At 42.8% G+C, this 19,927-nt stretch overlaps 1 long non-coding RNA gene across 2 annotated transcripts in view; it reads left to right on the forward strand.

Annotated features, from left to right (window-relative positions):
• The window catches only part of LOC125637198 (uncharacterized), a 211,970-nt gene extending 192,964 nt beyond the window's left edge, over window positions 1-19,006 (forward strand). For both annotated transcript variants that reach the window (XR_012668492.1, XR_007356855.2), the window contains 2 exons: window positions 11,690-13,672; window positions 16,581-19,006. This is a non-coding gene — a long non-coding RNA (uncharacterized LOC125637198). The remainder of the gene's footprint in view (window positions 1-11,689; window positions 13,673-16,580) is intronic.
• The last annotated feature ends 921 nt before the right edge of the window (window positions 19,007-19,927 follow it).

A 19,927-nucleotide genomic window follows, 5' to 3' on the forward strand; every position in this document is an offset into this window, starting at 1 on the left:
ATTCTAAGACAGAGTCTATTCTCAAAGCAATTCACAGAGAGAGAGACTCAAAGCCATACTCTAACAACAGAAACAGCATCCAGAGACTCCCCACCCTTTTGTTGTATTAACAATTGTGATTAAAATAGAGCTAGAGGATGTATGTGGATGGATGCTTGGTGTGGATAATAACTGAATGATCAGGGAGGTGCCAGCCTAAGAATCCAGTGTCCATCGGCTGAAGAAGGCGTCAAGTGGAAATAACCAGAGGACCCCCCGGAGGGCAGACTGGAATCCACCCAACAGCCTCAAGAATGGGAGAACCAAAGAACAAGATAACATCTTGGAGCCGTCAGGAATGTGCTATCTGCTGATTGATTCAGCAACAGCATGATGAAGCAATTCCCATAGACTGGCATAGGAAGAAATTCCTATAAAAATAGACTCTAAAAAGTGAGAACTTTGGGGTCTGATTCTGCAAACCAACTTCCAGGAGCATCAGATGAGCATCTGACAAGGCCCTGCTCCCTCCTCATGTCCAGGCCACCTGGCCAGTGGCTTGGCATGAGCAACTCTAAGGCTGGTAACTATGATAACAACCTTGCAGAACCTGTGTGTGTGTGTGTGTGTGTGTGTGTGTGTGTGTTGTATGAATGAATGTGTGAATAAATATGAGATTGAATGGAATGTTATAGCTATAACTAACTGCTTACTATGATTCTTTCTGTATTCACAATAAATGTGGTATTTTGCGTTTTTCCCTTTAATAAGATCCTGCTGGTTTTTATTTTATTGGTACAACAAATATGTTCCTATATACCCCATACACTTGGCAGTGATTATCCATGTGGTAAACTCAGCATACACTTTTGACCTACTCACCTGCCTTCCACCCGCCAATCCATATTCCTGGGATTTATTCTAATATTTCTAAACCCTTGCCACTTTTGAAACACTTGCTATTTAAAAAAAAAAAATTGCCCCACCTTAGAAAAATGTCCCTCCTCTTCCCCCAAATATACCGGTAGTAATTCTCCCTCAAAATTGCCCTCGTTCAAGACCAGTCATTCCAGTGTTGTTTTTTCTGTTCTGTACACAAAGAGGTCATCTCTTCAAAGCCCATTACCTTGCAAGGCTAGAAACCAAGCATGAAATCCTGGCCTCACTGAAGCGAATGGCAAAACTTCCAATGACTTCAACTGGACCAGGGTTTCATGCTAGAGCTTTATACTATTAGGAAAGCGACATTCCCAGCTTCCCAGCGGGGTCTAGCAGCACTGGCATCTTGCTCTGTCCTGAGGTATTGGGCTTTAGAGTTGTGACATTTATAGTTCGGGAGAAGTAAAAGCTCCTTTTAGCTAGTTTTTTTAAAGAGGATTTTATTATGTTAAATAATGTGCAGACATTGCTTCACTTGATGAACTTACAGATCCAGAGCAGGAATCTACTGGGGGATCCATTTATCTTAGCCACTCCTGTGACTTTCCCTGGACAAGTCACCATTACCTTTTTGACAAGAAAGGACCTCTGGTTTCTGTAGCAAACGGGTGCTGAATTCTACAGCAAACCAGAACATTTGTGTCTGCTTCAAGTTACTATACAATGTCCTTGTGTTTCCTTTGAGGTTTCCCTTCCAAATATTGGTCTGGCCCAATTCTGTTAGCTTTTGAGGTCTCTCAGGAGTACTGTCCAAAATGATAGCCACAATGTTGCATCCGATGAAGTGAGCTGTAGCTCACGAAAGCTCATGCTCAAATAAATTGGTTAGTCTCTAAGGTGCCACAAGTACTCCTTTTCTTTTTACAATGGAGGTAATAATTTAAAAAAAAACAGCCAACATTATTTGCTCCCATGGGCATTATGCAGACTGACTTCAGTGAAGATTTTTATATATAGTTTAATCTTCACAGTCATACAAATTCCTTTGCTCCGATATTTCACCCAGCTTGACATTAAGAATTGGATTCTATTCCATTAGGTTTTTAATACATGGGGTCAGTTGTTGGCAGGTAGGCCCAATGGATGTAGAGCTGAGCTGTCCTTAAGAATCGTATTCCCTTTTTATAGGTGCAGGTAACTTGATAGCCAACTGCCGATAAGCCTGTAATGAACAGATTATAGAATATGTAGAGCAAACTGATACTAGAAAATTTTCTAACACTTTTTATATAGAATGAAATAAGGGTGACTTGAAATGCCTTTCTCTGGTCAAGAATATTAAACTACTTTCACAGGATAGGGATGCTTTATATTGCTCTTCTAGTGCTAAAAGAGGAATTTAATTTACTTTAATGAGAGAAATATTTTGAATACAACAGGATAGAAGCCATTTAAGTAACCATCATTTATCACTAAGTTTTTATGCTTTAAAAATGGATGTGCTAATAGTGAAATAATTTCAACCACCTTTTAATCTGATAAAGACTTTTATACCTCCTTATTAGATAACATATTGTCTATAATGTTTTTTCATTATCTGTATGGCTCATTGTGTACCATTCTTGCATCAGGGCTAGAAGGCTATGGGGCCCTGTTCCACACTAGGATTTAGACTCGTTCCTAAAACTAAGACTGCACCACACTACTAAAAAGATGCTAGCCTTTAGCATTACTGGTCTTTGGATAACTATCAACAGATGGCTTAGGCAGTGGTGCTATAAGGAGGGCTTTGGGATGTATGGCCACTGGGAGGCATTCATGGACAGAGGACAGATCTCATCTGAGTAGGGAAGGAAATAGACTTCTAGGATGGAGGCTGGCACAACTGATTAAGAGAGCTTTAAACTAGGAATTTGGGGGAGATGGTTGGGAGATGTCCAGGTAATCTCCACACTGGATTTTAGCATTGAGAGGGAAGAAAACAAAGTAAGAAAGGGTACAGCTGTGGGTAGGAGAATGTATATAAGGAGGAAGGGCAGTGTGGATACCAGTCTAATAGGTTATACTGGCTGTAGAATGTCTGTGCCTAATAGGGTACAGAATGTGAGCGAGGCTAAACGGCAAAAATTAAGATGTTTGTACACCAATGCGAGGAGCCTAGGTAACAAAATGGAGGAACTAGAGGTACTGGTGCAGGAAGTGAAACCAGATATTATAGGGATAACAGAAACATGGTGGAATAGTAGTCATGACAGGACTACAGGTATTGAAGAGTATGTGCTGTTTAGGAAAGACTGAAATAAAGGCAAAGGTGGTGGAGTAGCATTGTATATCAATGATGAGGTAGAATGTAAAGAAATAAGAAGCGATGGAATGGAAAAGACAGAGTCCGTCTGGGCAAAAATTACATTGGTGAAGAAAACTATTAGAGCCTCCCCTGGGATAGTGCTTGGGGTGTGCTATAGACCGCCAGGATCTAATTTGGATATGGATAGAGCCCTGTTTAATGTTTTTAATAAAGTAAATACTAATGGAAACTGCGTGATCATGGGAGACTTTAACTTCCCAGATATAGACTGGAGGAAGAGTGCTAGTAATAATAATAGGGCTCAGATTTTCCTAGATGCGATAGCTAATGGATTCCTTCATCAAGTAGTTGCTGAACCGATTAGAGGGGATGCCATTTTAGATTTGGTTTTGGTGAGTAGTGAGGACCTCATAGAAGAAATGGTTGTAGGGGATAATCTTGGTTCAAGTGATCATGAGCTAATTCAGTTCAAACTGAACGGAAGGATTAACAAAAATCTGCAACTTTAGAGTTTTTGATTTCAAAAGGGCAGACTTTCAAAAATTAAGGAAATTAGTTAGGGAAGTGTATTGGACTGAAGAACTTGTGGATCTAAAGGCAGAGGAGGCCTGGGATTACTTTAAATCAAAGCTGCAGAAGCTATCGGAAGCCTGTATCCCAAGAAAGGGGAAAAAATTCATAGGCAGGAGTTGTAGACCAAGCTGGATGAGCAAGCATCTCAGAGAGGTGATTAAGAAAAGCAGAAAGCATACAGGGAGTGGAAGATGGGAGGGATCAGCAAGGAAAGCTACCTTATTGAGGTCAGAACATGTAGGGATAAAGTGAGACAGGCTAAAAGTCAAATAGAGTTGGACCTTGCAAAGGAAATTAAAACCAATAGTGAAAGGTTCTATAGCCATATAAATAAGAAGAAAACAAAGAAAGAAGTGGGACCGCTAAACACTGAAGATGGAGTGGAGGTCAAGGATAATCTAGGCATGGCCCAATATTTAAACAAATACTTTGCCTCAGGTCTTTAATAAGGCTAAAGAGGATCTTAGGGATAATGGTAGCATGACAAATGGGAATGAGGATATGGAGGTAGATATTACCATATCTGAGGTAGAAGTGAAACACGAACAGTTTAATGGGACTAAATCGGGGGGCCCAGATAATCTTCATCCAAGAATATTAAAGGAATTGGCACCTGAAATTGCAAGCCCATTAGCAAGAATTTTTAATGAATCTGTAAACTCAGGGGTTGTACTGTATGATTGGAGAATTGCTAACATAGTTCCTATTTTTAAGAAAGGAAAAAAAGTGATCCGGGTAACTACAGGCCTGTTAGTTTGAAATCTGTAGTATGCAAGGTCTTGGAAAAAATTTTGAAGGAGAAAGTAGTTAAGGACATTGAAGTCAATGGTAAATGGGACAAAATACAACATGGTTTTACAAAAGGTAGATCGTGCCAAACCAACCTGATCTCCTTCTTTGAGAAAGTAACAAATTTTTTTTAGACAAAGGAAACACAGTGGATCTAATTTACCTAGATTTCAGTAAGGCATTTGATACCGTGCCACATGGGGAATTATTAGTTAAATTGGAAAAGATGGGGATCAATATGAAAATTGAAAGGTGGAGAAGGAATTGGTTAAAAGGGAGATTACAGCGGGTCCTACTGAAAGGTGAACTGTCAGGCTGGAGGGAGGTTACCAGTGGAGTTCCTCAAGGATCAGTTTTGGGATCAATCTTCTTTAATCTTTTTATTACTGACTTTGGCACAAAAAGTGGGAGTGTGCTAATAAAGTTTGTGGATGACACAAAGCTGGGAGGTATTGCCAATTTAGAGAAGGACCAGGATATCATACAGGAGGATCTGGATGACCTTGTAAACTAGAGTAATAGTAATAGGATGAAATTTAATAGTGAGAAGTGTAAGGTTATGCATTTAGGGATTAATAACAAGAATTTTAGTTATAAGCTGGGAATGCATCAATTAGAAGTAGCGGAGGAGGAGAAAGACCTTGGAGTATTGGTTGATCACAAGATGACTATGAGCTGCCAATGTGATATAGCAGTGAAAAAAGCTAATGCGGTCTTGGAATGCATCAGGAGGGGTATTTCCAGTAGAGATAAGGAGGTTTTAGTACCATTATACAAGGCACTAGTGAGACCTCACCTGGAATACTGTGTGCAGTTCTGGTCTCCCATGTTTAAGAAGGATGAATTCAAACGGAACAGGTACAGAGAAGGGCTACTAGGATGATCCGAGGAATGGAAAACTTGTCTTATGAAAGGAGACTCAAGGAGCTTGGTCTGTTTAGCTGAACTAAAAGAAGGTTGAGGGGAGATATGATTGCTCTCTATAAATATATCAGAGGGATAAATACTGGAGAGGGAGAGGAATTATTTAAGCTCAGTACCAATGTGGACACAAGAACAAATGGATATAAACTGGTCATTGGGAAGTTTAGACTTGAAATTAGATGAAGGTTTCTAACCATCAGAGGAGTGAAGTTTTGGAATAGCCTTCCAAGGGAAGCAGTGGGGGCAAAAGATCTATCTGGCTTTAAGATTAAACATGAGAAGTTTATGGAGGAGATGGTATGATGGGATAACATGATTTTGGTAATTAATTGATCTTTAAATATTCATGGTAAATAGGCCTAATGGCCTGTGATGGGATATTAGATGGGGTGGGATCTGAGTTACCCAGAAAAGAATTTTCTGTAGTACCTGGCTGGTGAATCTTGCCCATATGCTCAGGGTTTAGCTGATCGCCATATTTGGGGTCGGGGAAGGAATTTTCCTCCAGGGCAGATTGGAAGAGGCCTTGGAGGTTTTTCGCCTTCCTCTGTAGCATGGGGCATGGGTCACTTGCTGGAGGATTCTCTGCTCCTTGAAGTCTTTAAACCATGATTTGAGGACTTCAATAGCTCAGACACAGGTTTTTCTCAGGAGTGGGTGGGTGAGATTCTGTAGCCTGCGTTGTGCTGGAGGTCGGACTAGATGATCATAATGGTCCCTTCTGACCTTAGTATCTATTGAATCTATGAGTTGTTAAATGGAGACCCCTTCCACCTTTCCCTGCGGTCTGTCCTGGTGGAGATGAGTAATTCAGTGCCTCCTCTAAGAATGAGCTATTGATAACCGTAAAAAGAAAAGGAGTACTTGTGGCACCTTAGAGGCTAAGAAATTTATTAGAGCATAAGCTTTTGTGAGCTACAGCTCACTGCATCGGATGCTTACATACTTCTTTTCTTTTTACGGATACAGACTAACACAGCTGCTATTCTGAAACCTATTGATAGCCCTTGGCAAACATTTTTCGCCTCAAAATAGATCCCAATGTTATAGCTGTGAGTGACTGACTGTTTAATGGAAATAGCCCTTCAGCAATCAGAATGTATTTAGCTTCCTTCCATTCTGATCACACTTCCCTGTTTAAAATATATATTTACATTTCCCAGTCTTCACTTAAGTCCAGATTCTGCAACCCTTGTTCGTGCTGAGTACTACTTATTAATGAAAATAACTCCACTGAAGGTAAGTAGGACTTTCCACATGAGTAAGAGCTACTTATTGTGAGGTTTCAGAGTAGCAGCCGTGTTAGTCTGTATCTGCAAAAAGAAAAGGAGTATTTGTGGGACCTTAGAGACTAACAAATGTATTAGTCTCTAAGGTGCCACAAGTACTCCTTTTCTTTTCACTTATTGTGAGTAAGCATTTCAGAATCTGGACCTGAGATAGCAACAGTGTGTATTCATACATAACTGGGTGCTATTAAATTAAATAAGACAGACAGGTGTTATGCTAAGTAAAATAAAAGAATGGGAGCTGGAAGGATCCTGGATTCTAATGGGGACTGAGTCTCATGTAACCCCATGTGTAACACAGTCTGTAGATCAACTCTATAGGCCAGTTATACCTGTAGGTTGTATTCCAGAGCTTAGCATTCACCCTGTTCCTTCCCTCACCCACCAGCCTTTATACACCCTTTGAACTCTACTGCAATAATAATCTGCTACCCATTAAGCCACTTAATTATAGTGGTTTTAACCTCAGTTCACTGTACTGCTAGCTGTGTTTACTGGACAAGTCTCTGGGTCGCTCTTCTTTCACTCAGGATAGTTAGAAAAGCAAACACTGCATAAAAATTGAGTTTTCTTGGGTAAATGAATTACTTCAAGCCCTCTGGATATGCTATGATCTATGTTACCTGTGTGAGGAGAGAATTAAGTCCTCAGAGTAAACTGATATTTACAATACATAATAATTTTGTTGTAATGGTATTAGATTATCTACATAGTTCCAGTAGTGAGCTAGGTGCTGTGCATGATGATTGTCTGTTTCTTTTCACACTATGGAAATTACAATGTTGAAAGTGTTGCAACAGGTATCTGTATATTTCCTAATCGATAAAGCGTCAGTAGATGGTGTTCCAGAGTGTGGAGCATACTTCCTAGGCTTTGTAGGACCGATAAAACTTGTTGTGCAGTACAAATGGTTCCCTGTGTGTAGTTTGCTATATGGAGCTCTTAATAAACATATTTAATACAGTTGGTCTGAGATTTTTTTGACAAAATGAAAATTTTGTTTTCACCAAAATTTCAAAGTTTTTAGACAAAAACTAAAAGATTTTAGCTGAAAATGGATTTGGCCAAAATACTTGTATGAAAACTGAAATTTTCCATGCAAAGCAGACACTTTTAATGAAAAATGTTTAGTTGAAAACCCAATTTTTTGTCAAAGCAGTTTCAATAGAAAATTTTTCACCAGCCGTAATATTTACAAAAGCATAAAGAATTAAACAGTTAAATCATAAATGTTGTCAGATTTTTTGCAGTTACAAGGTTTTGACTGTACATTCTTCAGAAAATCCTAATTTAGGGCTTTGGGACTAATGGATGCAATAAGAATCCTAGAAACTGAACCAATACATATGTTGAGTTGTGTTTTGAGTCACATTCTTCAGTGCATCTGAAGGTTCCAATTAGTTGATCGAAAACATTTTAAAAAAATTCTCAAATTTTGAAAATGTTTTCGTTTAGAAGTTTCCAAAAATTATTTATTTTCAATTTTTGGGGGAAATCCTTTACTACAAATGTCTCTCTTTCCCCCCCCCCCCCACCTTTTTTCCTTTTCCAATTTTGCCACTGAAAAAGGGGATGGAAAGGAAAAATGGGGAGGCGGGGGGGGTGCTTTGGCTTTCATTGGGAAAAAATGAGAAATTCACATGAAAAATGTTAATGAAATTTTTATTTTTCAAAAGGCTGTTTTACAACAAAAGCCTATTTTGTTCAAATATTTCCAACTAGCTCTCATTGCGGTGCTGAGAAAACTGCTTGTAGCTTTGTGTTTTCAAGGTGTTTTTTTTGACATCATTTGCTCCCAGGTCAGTGGTGGGCTAGTCAGGGGATATCTGGAAAATTCTAGTTGTGGGTGGTTATAGGTTAAGATGTTATGTGGAACTCTGATACTGCTTCAGTTGTACATGTGTGCTGAAGTAGTTGTACATTACTTCCTGAAACCTTAAAAAAAAAAAAAAATTTGGGACTGAAACGAAGGACGGGAGACTTCAACCCCAAAACAGTTTTTCCACGCAGATTTCTAGAAAAATTCTGACTCCATAATGCTTCCTGTCCTCCTTTTCTCTGCAGCAAGGTTATTGTTGTCTGTAATATCCAGTACTGTCAGCCTCATCTCTCTGAACTGTCTGGTTGTCATGAAGAATATATGTCCTTCTCTTAAAATGCCCATTTTTAAGAACTTCAGGTGCAGAGAAACATAAGAATAACCATACTGGATCAGATCAATGGCCCCTCTAGACTAGTATTTGTATCATACACTTCAAAGGAAGAAATAAAATCCCCACCATGGACAGTTATGCATTAGAACACTCTTAGATGGAAATTTGTTCTCAATCCTACATAACTAGTGGTTGATTTATAACCTAAAGCATGATGGTTGATAGTCCTTATAAATTTTCCTATCAAACACAACCCCAGATAGCCTTGATATTTACAGAAGAACAAGATTTTCAAAAGTGACCAGTGATTTTAGTTCCTGGGTGCCCAAGTTGAGGCACTTTAACTGAGCTTGATTTTTTCAGAGATCCTGAGCACCTATACTCTGAATATCAGGCTTTTTAAAAGTGACTCAAATTGGGCACCCTGAAATGGAGACACTACAAATTAGTCACTTTTGAAAACTGAAGCAACAATGTTCAAACCTTTTATGAATTCTACTATACACTTTTTGCCTCAATAATATCCTTTGGCAGTGAGTTCCACATAATTGTTGTTTTTTTTAACGTTGCAGCTCCCATTTGATTCCCATTTGATTTGATATTTTTGAACTCACGCACTTACATAGACAATTCCTTTTGTTGTGAAGAAAAGCCGGTCAGATCATATGTAGCTGACTAGTGAGGAAAAATGCAAATGTCTGCCTGATCCTTTTGTATTAAAATAATAACACTACTTAACACTTGCATAGTTCTTTGCATGTTCAAAGCACTTGACAAACATTAACCAGTTAATCCTCACAACAGCACTCTGTTATATTTAGCTTACAATTAGGATTGTATTGAAAACTGCCTACCAGCTCCACTAATTATCTGTTGAAAACTAAATTGTCTTGCATCGGCTATAGGTGCTCATTTGCAGCAATGTTTTGCATAATTCATTTGGCTTCCCATCCTCTACTAAGGAGATTTCTTCAATGCTGTTGCTGCTGCCTATACCCTGATATGCTAATTAGCAATAACACATCTTTTTGGTCACTTTGGTAAACAAGCAAGTAAGGCTATAGGTTCATCTACATCCTACGGGAGGGGTTAACGCAAAGCTTTTCAATGAATGTCTGTAATTTGTAGTACACAAGTTGCACCAATAGCGTGCACACAAAATGTCTGTTTTGTCTTCAGTTCGCATTGTGTGAATGCATGGTCAGTCTGCTGTGAACTGAAGGAGTAGAGTTCTTGGGGGGGCATCACATGGTCCTTTGCTTTGTGGTTGAGCAGTGAGCATCATGGGATTTCTTTTTCTGTGAGTCGTGGGATGTAGTGTGGACGCCAGACAGGCTAAAAAAAATGTCAAAACCCTGGTTTCCACTGTGTCTCTCCCATGCTTCATTTCTGGGCTTTCTGTCTGCCAGCATAGTGCACTGTGCCACTATGGTGGCAAGCATGAATACACAGAGGCTGCTTGGGCTGTATTACAAATCCAGACACATATTCAGCATTGGACTTGACAGTGCAGGTGCTACTCCAGGGAGAATTCTGCGCCAAAAAAAAATTAAAAATTCTGTGCATCATATTTTAAAATTCTGCATATTTTGTCAAAATAACAATTGAAACTGGTGTGATTGTATTATTTTGGTAATTTGTTTCAAAATACCCATCAGCAAGTATGTCTGTAACAATAGACAATGAAAAAGATTCAGGACATGTTTTGTTTGGTTTTTTTAGACAAATAGATTCCTTACTAGGCATATTAATACACTACTCTGAGTAGTAATTCATTTAAACTACATTACAGAAATGTATTTCCTACAGCCCTCAGAAGCAGTACAAAGCCTTGTGGGAGTCAGGGGTAATGGAGGAACTGACGGAGAGGGAAGTAATTGCTGTGAAGAAGCCTAGGAGTGAACCTCAAGGGTTGTTGGGTGTGGATGGGAGAAGTATGGAACAGATGTTTCTGGAGGGCAGGGAGGGATTGTTAGGGAGCCGCCCCCATGCAGCCCCTGGCTGACCCCAGCCTCTCCCATTCAGTCAGGCACATCTGCCCTTGTCCCCATGTGTCCCTGCACCCCACTCCCCATGTGTCCCCATGTCCCCACTCAGCCACTCGCTTCTCCCCTCTCTTGGCAGTTTACTTAAATGGTATCTGAATCAATTGCACTGTCCAGCAAGATGAAGCTTCTCAAAACAAGAAGCCACTGGAAATGTGACCAGTGCTGTGCTTGAAAGCAACTTCAGGGATATACTATTGGCTGAAGTACTGTTTCGTCTAGATTGGTGTACAAGTCAGCAAACCATTTAGGGCTGGAATAACTTCCCTCATTGTTTTGATGTGCTGCACATATAACTTTGACATTAAATTGCATTAGTCTGTTGCACCTGGCAGAGATTTTTTTTTTTTTTTTGAAAGACCGAGGCTAGCATGGTGTTTACATTTTAAAAATAGGTGTCACCATAATGTAGGTCATTTCACCGAGGAATCAAATCTATAATAAATGATATAACATTCACCACTGCCAAATTATAAGAGTTAGAGGGAAATAGCAAAATACCTTCAATTATAAAGTAAAATTAGTTTATAACCAGTTGTACTCTGTCCTGGTAATCAGATTTTCTATTTAGAGGAAAAAATTCAGACCTACTGGCTACCCTAAATGCTCTTAAATTACAGAGATGTTTGTGCATGGTTTTTAATCTCAAAATTGATCAGGATGCTACAAAAATTACCTGCAGCAGTACTAGAAGTTAAAGAAACAGTAATTTTTAAAGTGCAAATTCTCATTTCTCCACGACATATTCAGAGAACCTGATCTGAGCGGAACCTGTGTACATCCATGGTTGCAGTGAAGGGGCACAGCATTTGGGAGGGCCTCTGCACATGGTCTGCCCTGCCTATGCACCCTACACATCAGTCCTACACTAGAGCTTCAAGTGCTTGGTTCTCAGGCTCAAAGATGAAGAGAGTAGTAACAACTTTTCTGGAAGGTAGGACACTTATTTCTTATGGCAGGTCTTCCAGGGGTCCCGCAGTGTCTGAGGTCCTATCCTCTGAGGAGCAATATAGTACAGCAATTGGGAACTTGTGGCTCTAAAACTCTGTCTAGAGGAATCCCAACGATCTCCTATTTCCATTAGATGTATTACAAAGAATGGAAGAAAATAAGAAGGTGTGTTTAACCCTGCTAATGAGACATGCAAGCAAATGGTTAGCTTTGAACAGTGTTGGAGGAGCAAATATTGAAGAGGGATATTAAATTATGGATTTGGAGAAAATAATCCTATTTTAATTTCAGCTGTAATTTGATTGTCTGCTCTCAATTTTCTGCTTGGTTGCAAAGGGCCCTGTTTGAACAAAGAGCAATTAAATAGTACAAATGAGGAGGTGAATAATAGTTGGAAACACTTGTTAATTAGCAGAGGGATGCTGATTAGTGTGCAACTGTGAGCATGAAACCTTTTATCGAATTTGTTGAAGAGCAGATTGCTCATATAAATAAGGCATAAAGTTAAGTCATATTCAAATTCCTTAGCTTTACTTGCTCTTGACAGGACACTTCTGAAAATCTTCTACTTTTGCACACCATTGATTTCCCAATTGCATGCGTGAAATGCACTGTTAGAAAATCCATCTGAAAAAAGGGCTTGTGCAAATTACAGTAATAATTAACTATCTACTTTACCTAGTTTTAGGTTAACCTATACCCATGGAGTCCCAGATCAGTGGTGAAGTAATCCTGGAAATCTCCTTTTAATTTAGACCTTCTTCTTGGCTATTGATCACTTTATAACTCATGGAATAAGTCAAAGGAACACGTGGCAAATAATAATAAAAGTCTATCAACTTGAGTCACAAATTTATTGGAAAACTTAGCCATTGCCATTGTGTATATAACAGTAGTTAGTTCTTCATGGATGTGGGCCTTTCATTGGAGTTATATTACCTTTCTGGGATGTTACTGTTGGGGACACTGGGGCATGGCCACTAGGTAACTCAAGGGGATGGAAGACCATGAGTGTCGATGAAGCCCCCTCGCACTAGGCCCCGGTGTCCTTGGCCCCCCCTCCCACCTGGAGGCACTCGCAGCAGCTCTGCGTACTAGGCCCGAGTGTCCTTGGGGCCCCCCCGCCTGGAGGCGCACACAGCAGTTATGCTGAGAATGTGCAACAATATGCTGCAGAGTCAGACTGCCTGAAACTAAGCAAGGCCACACAGGGCAGATATGGAAGAACAATGCTGAATAAAGCAGCTTTATGTATAGTTTAACAAATGATACAGAGAACCAAGGAACTAGCTGGGAACTGGATTGGCTGGCTATATGGATACTTGGGGCAGCTTGCTATTGGATAAGTATGCTGGGAAAAAGGATGTATAAAAGCCTGTGTAACTTCTTGCTCTGTGTACAGGATTTGAGATTCAAATCTCCCTGTACCTATTTGAAGCTTCAAATAAACTTTTCTGCTTCTCCACCCCGTTGTGATTATTGGGTGTAGCACACCAGGTAACGAACCACTCCAGCTATTGTTCAGCCTCTTGGCACTGGGTGCCGGCAACAGCTTTTGGTGTCCCTGGGTGGGCCGGAGGCTGCAATTTAGCCTTGCCCGGACCCCTCCTGGAGGTCAAGGATTGCGGCGAGAACCAACGCCCAGTGCGCACCGGTGAGTTCACCGGTGCCTCAGTGGAGACATGATTTGATCGACCCCGGAAGGCACAACGGTGCAACGCACTCATATAGTGGAGAAGCAGTTGTGGACTATGACGGTGAAGAACTGGTCCCTTAGATAAGGTAGGAACCTTTTGAAATCCGGATTGTATGCTCTGTTGGAACCTGGGGACGCCCAGAGTTACCGTGTAGGTATGGGACAGGGACAGAGCTCAGGGGTTAGGGCACGGTGTACGCCCCTACAGTGTATTCTAGCAAACTGGAAAGGTATTTGGTGCGGATCCGATGACTAAGAGCTAATTAAAACGATTCTGTACAGTTGACTGGCCTCAATATCAACTAGAGGACCAGGAGTGGTGGCCACCAGGAGGGTCAATTAATTACAACACGATCCTTCAGTTACTCCTGTTATGTTCATTCCATTTCCTTGTTCTCTGACAGATGTATGCGCATTTGTTTCTGACTTTATGTACTCAACCAGATATTTTACAGCACTGTAATCTGACTCCGACTGGTTCGGTAGCAGCTAATGTTAGTCTCCAGACCCCCACCCCCACTGTAATGGCAGAGCTGGTGTCCCCTTCGGCCCCTACACCCCCACCTTATAAGGGTAGGATGCCTCGGGTTACAGAGATTGCCCCCTCGGTGGGACTCTATCCTTTGATTACCGAGACTGTTGTGGCTTGCCCAGGGGCAGACGGACGTCAGGCTACCACTATGCAAGTTTACACCCATGTGCCATTCAATCCAATAGACTTAGCAGCTTTTAAAACACAGGCTGGGGAATTCTCAACGAACCCAAGCAGGTTTATATCAGTCTTTGAGGGGTGCCTCAGTAGTCACATGCCAGATTGAGATGACTGTAATATCCTCCGGAGAACCCTGTTGTCTGCGGTAAAGGAATCAGGTTACAGCTAAGGCAAGGGGAGCGTCAGCTTTCAAGCGAAAGAAAGGAAGCTATCTGTCAAGTTCCTACCCCAAGTAACTGTAAGCGGCTCAGGGCATTTCTGGGTATGGCAGGCTTTTGCAGGATATGGATCCCAGAGTTTGGACTGTGGGCTAAACCCCTGTACAACTGTGTAAAAGGAGCAGATCATGACCCCTTCTATTGGACCCCAGAGGCTGACAGGGCATTTAAAATCCTGAAAAGAAAATTGATGGAAGCCCCGGCTCTGGGCCTGCTGGATCTCTCTAAGCCGTTTCAGTTGTATGTACATGAACGAAGGGGGGTGGCCCTAGGAGTGCTTACGCAGCTGTTAGGAGCATGGAGACGTCCCGTGGCTTATTTTTCTAAGCAACTGGATCAGGTTGCAAAGGGTTGGCCGGCATGTTTATGGGCGGTCGCAGCTACTGCCCTAGTGCTTGAGGAAGCCGAGATGCTAACATTGGGAGGGGTTATGCAAATCTATACTCCCCATATGGTCCGAGCCTTATTGGATGCAAAGGGAGGGCTTTGGCTCACCCAGGCTCGGATTGCTCGGTACCAGGCTAAGCTGTTAGAGAACTCTGAAGTCACCTTACAGCCTTGCCCCTCCCTTAACCCAGCCACTCTCTTGCCAGAAACAGAGGAACAGAAACATGACTGTTTAGAGATCATAGATGCCCAGTACTCCAGCCGTCTGAATTTAAAGGATGTACCCCTCCCAAATGCAGATTATGAGTGGTACACTGATGGTAGCAGTACTGTAATAGATGGGCAAAGGAGGGCGGGTTATGCTGTTGTGACCCTCCATGACACTGTGGAAGCTGAAGGTTTGCCCGCTGGGACCTCTGCCCAGCTTGCCGAACTAATAGCCCTGACCCGTGCACTTGAACTGTCAAAAGGAAAGTGGGTCAACATTTTTACTGATTCAAAGTATGCTTTTGGTGTGCTGCATGCTCATGCTGGCCTATGGAAGCAAAAGGGAATGCTGACAGCCCAAGGCTCCCCAGTCAAGTGCGGGCCCCAAATCCTCCAGTTCCTAGAAGCTGTACAACTTCCCTTGGAAGTGGCGGTGGTACACTGTAAAGCCAATCAAAGGGAAGATCAAGATGTGGCCAGAGGTAATGCTAGGGCAGATAGAGAGGCTAAGCATGCTGCCACCCTGCCATCCCCTCAGACTGAGAACGCCCATATGCATGCCCTTATCCCATCAGTAGGGGAGCTTCCAACACCTCAGTACTCTGGGGAGGAGAGACAGCTAACTGACAAACTCGGTCTCCGGGAAAAGGAGGGATGGCTCCATTCCCCAGAAGGGAAGGCCCTCTTACTAAAGGGCCTAATTCGGCCAGCGCTGCAGAAACTACATCAAACCACTCATGCTGGCAGGGAAGCACTTATCCAACTAATGGGAAAATACTTTATCACTTCTGGACTCTGACCCCTGGCTGCCCAGGTACAAGCGGACTGCTTAGTCTGCCAAAACAATAACCCCCGACTGGGACATCCTGTGCCACCAGCTGCCCTAGAACCCACTCCGGGCCCTGGACAAGTGTGACAAATAGACTTTACTGAGTTTCCCCGGACCCAAGGGTTCAAATATCTCCTTGTTATAGTGGATCGGTTCAACGGATGGCCAGAAGCCTTCCCATGCCGTCACTGCACTGCCAGAACAGTGGCCCTCAAGTTTGTTAAGGAGATCATTCCTCGCTTTGGACTCCCCCTCTGGATGGAGTCTGACAACAGGACACACTTCACGTCAAAAATCATTCAAAGCATCTCACATGCCTTACAGATCCCCTGGAAACTCCATACGCCCTGGAGACCGCAAGCCAGTGGTGTAGTGGAGCGTACCAATCAGACCCTTAAACAGCATCTCTCAAAAGTGTGCCAAGAATCCTCACTGCGATGGCCTGATGCTTTGCCCCTCGTCCTACTCCGTATCCGCGTTCTCCCAAAGGGTAGATTAGGGCTCAGTCCCTTTGAAATTATGTTTGGAAGGGCATGGCCTATGAATGGCACCCTGGTTCTGTCAGGGGAATGGGAGTTGGGTAATGGTTTTTTGTCACAGTATATGTGTTCCCTGTCTGCTGTTCTCTTGTCTCTTCACAGGTATACCAAGGATTCCCAGCCTCTCCCCTTGGACACTCCCATCCACTCCTTACAGCCCGGTGACTCTGTGCTTGTTAGCACCTGGAAAGACGAGCCTCTCCAGGAGAAGTGGAAAGGACCCTATGCCGTCCTGCTGATCTCCCATACAGCGGCAAAGATCGAGGGACACAAGAACTGGATCCATCACTCTTGTCTGAAGGCAGTACCCGCCCCCTCGTCAGCAGAACAGTGGACCGTCCAACCTGCTGACTCCTCATCTAATGACGATCTCGGGCTAAAGCTACTGTTTAAAAGACACAAATAGCAGGCACCTTAATGCTAAAATGGACCCACCCAGGTACTGGAGACCCTGGGTTGGGAAGACTCTGGTGATAATTAATTGGGTAACATTGTTATTCTCTGTATTGGTATTTCCAAACTGTGCATATCGGGAGCATAACTCCTTTGTTTCACTTGCGCACCATGTTGCTACTTTAACAAACCAGACTGATTGCTGGGTATGTGCTCCAACTCCACTGTCCCCCAAAACGGGAATGCCCCTTGACATGCTGCCCTTGACCCTAGCAGAATTAGCCACCACCAAAGAGCAGGAAAGAACGGACTCGCCGTTCTGGAATAAGACCTCTTTACAGCAGGCCACCTATCAGGACCAGGAGTATTCAGTTGCAGTACTCACTGAGGGAGAGTTTTTATGTTTTACCTGAAACCAATCTGATCACTATGGGTGTCCTGTGGGGAAAAAGCTCCTGTGTTATTACACAGTGGGCTGATGGGTATTGGATAAAGACCAACAGGGGAGGCCAACAGTGTGGGTGTAATGGTTCCTCCCCTTTTAGGGAAACTCTTACAAATAATCTTACCACAAAAGAGGGGTTTGGAAATGTAACTTGCCGTCCAGTTAACATCTCCAATGTAGCAAGCCAGTGGTGGGTTTGTAGTGGTCCCTATGGCGAGTGTAATTTGAACGGCACAATTAGAAACGCCCCCATTTGTACCCAATTAGGAGGATGGGATGCCCCCCTAGGGGCATATGAACTGTTTGGAAAAGCAGCCTTAAATATCCCAGGAATCCCCTTAAGAAACAGTCCTTACTGGGCCCTACAGGGTCACTATTTTGTATGTGGCTGAAAGGCTTACAAGGTGCTGCCAGCGAACTGGACAGATAGCTGTTATATAGCTCGTGGATTTCCTCATCTGTCAATAACTGCCACACTGCCCAAAGGAAAGATTAGAAATGCCCGAGACACCTCTGAGTCACGAGAAAAGACCCTGCGGTGACTGACTACGGCATTGGAGGGCAATATGAAGAATCCCCTCACAACCGAGAAGCTTGTAGGGTGCTCTGTACTGGGAATAGCGCCACTGGTTTCTGGGCCAGCCATGGCATGCATAGGCCGCTATACTATAAGGCTGCAGATGGTACTTGAGAAGGTGGCCTTAGAGTTAGAGGACTCGGTTAGTGATTTAGGGTCAGCAGTAAAAACATTAAATAAAGAGGTACAGCAGCTCAGGACGTTTTCCCTCCAAAACAGGCTGGCTTTGGACTATCTCTTGGCATCCCAAGGAGGGGTTTGTGCCCTCGTCGGGCACCGATGTTGTGTATATGTAAATTATAGCAGTTATGAGATCTATGAAAAGGTGGTACAGGCTGAGGCCCATGCCCGAGCCGGAGCACAGGTTGCCTATACTGCCCCAGAGAATGATTGGTTGCAAACCTTGTTTTCAGGCTGGGGTTTGTTGTCTTGGCTTGGTGGTTTATTTAGCCTGCTATTGAAAATTCTCTTTCCTGTATTGCTTGTATTACTGGTATTATGCTGTGCAGTCTCATGTGTCAGAGCCCTTTTGCAAAAGTTAATAAGTCATTCTCTTCAGGGCTATCACAAAGTGTTTATGCAAAGTCCTATTGTAAAGAAATAAGTAGCCCAAGTGAGAAAACTCAGAGCCAAGGTTGTTGAGTGTTCTCAAAGGGGGGAGTTGTTGGGGACACTGGGGCATGGCCACTAGGTAACTCAAGGGGATGGAAGACCACAAGTGTCGATGAAGCCCCCTCGCACTAGGCCCAGGTGTCCTTGGCCCCCCCTCCCGCCTGGAGGCACTCACAGCAGTTATGCTGAGAATGTGCAACAATATGCTGCAGAGTCAGACTGCCTGAAACTAAGCAAGGCCACACAGGGCAGATATGGAAGAACAATGCTGAATAAAGCAGCTTTATGTATAGTTTAACAAATGATACAGAGAACCAGGGAACTAGCTGGGAACTGGATTGGCTGGCTATATGGATACTTGGGGCAGCTTGCTATTGGATAAGTATGCTGGGGAAAAGGATGTATAAAAGCCTGTGTAACTTCCTGCTCTGTGTACAGGATTTGAGATTCAAATCTCCCTGTACCTGTTTGAAGCTTCAAATAAACTTTTCTGCTTCTCCACCCCGTTGTGATTATTGGGTGTAGCACACCGGGTAACGAACCACTCAAGCTGTTGTTCAGCCTCTCGGCACTGGGTGCCGGCAACATTACTGTGAAGGAGGAACTAGAAAGTCATGTTGCTGGAGCAGATTATTTTTTCTCTTATCACTGAGAAGTTTAGAGTAGTTGTTGTTTGTGGGCTCTAGTCCAGCTGGCTGCCTATAAGGACGTATGAAACAAATACTGGAGCATTAAGCTTTTTCCAGCTGTTGAAAAAATATTGATAAGAGCATGCAGGCATCCTGCAGGCATCCTACAAGCCTTAGTGGGGCAACTGAGCATTTAAACATAATTATTTGTTTAGTGCTACCAGACACTTCAATCCACATTGTCATATGATCACAATTGTTATGGGTTACTGTTACTAACCTTGGACCAGAAGCTCAGGTGGCATAAAGGGGCTGAGCTCTGTCTTCAGTGGAGCTATGCTGACTTACACCTGAGGATCTGACCCTGTTTGTAATTGTGTTGAGGCCAGCAAATCTTTCCTTTTCACCCCATTCCTTCTGAAGATCTAATAGTCTCCCTCAAAATAGGCTTCTAAATGGTGTATTGAAAATATGAATGAATGGGTGCAAAGGGATAACTGGTGTGCAAAATATGCATGATACATGCAGAAAGGGTCTCTGGGCTGGTCTCACTGAGTCTGGTCAGAAGGCCACACGGGGAAGGGCCAGTGGAAGGGCTGTATATCAAAGTTTACACAATCAAGTGGCCTCAGTATCCCATACAACTGGCACAAAGAGGCTCTGGCAGTCCGCAAGCTGGAATAGCAGCCAGAGAGTCCAGCACAGCAGCTTTGCCCTGACCCGAGCCATTTTACACTCTACAACGTAGAACCCGAATACTAGGGCTCTATGCAGGCAGAGTAGATTTCACCTT

The sequence above is a fragment of the Caretta caretta genome, chromosome 5 (assembly GCF_965140235.1).
Source record: "Caretta caretta isolate rCarCar2 chromosome 5, rCarCar1.hap1, whole genome shotgun sequence".
Taxonomy (NCBI): Eukaryota; Metazoa; Chordata; order Testudines; family Cheloniidae; genus Caretta; species Caretta caretta.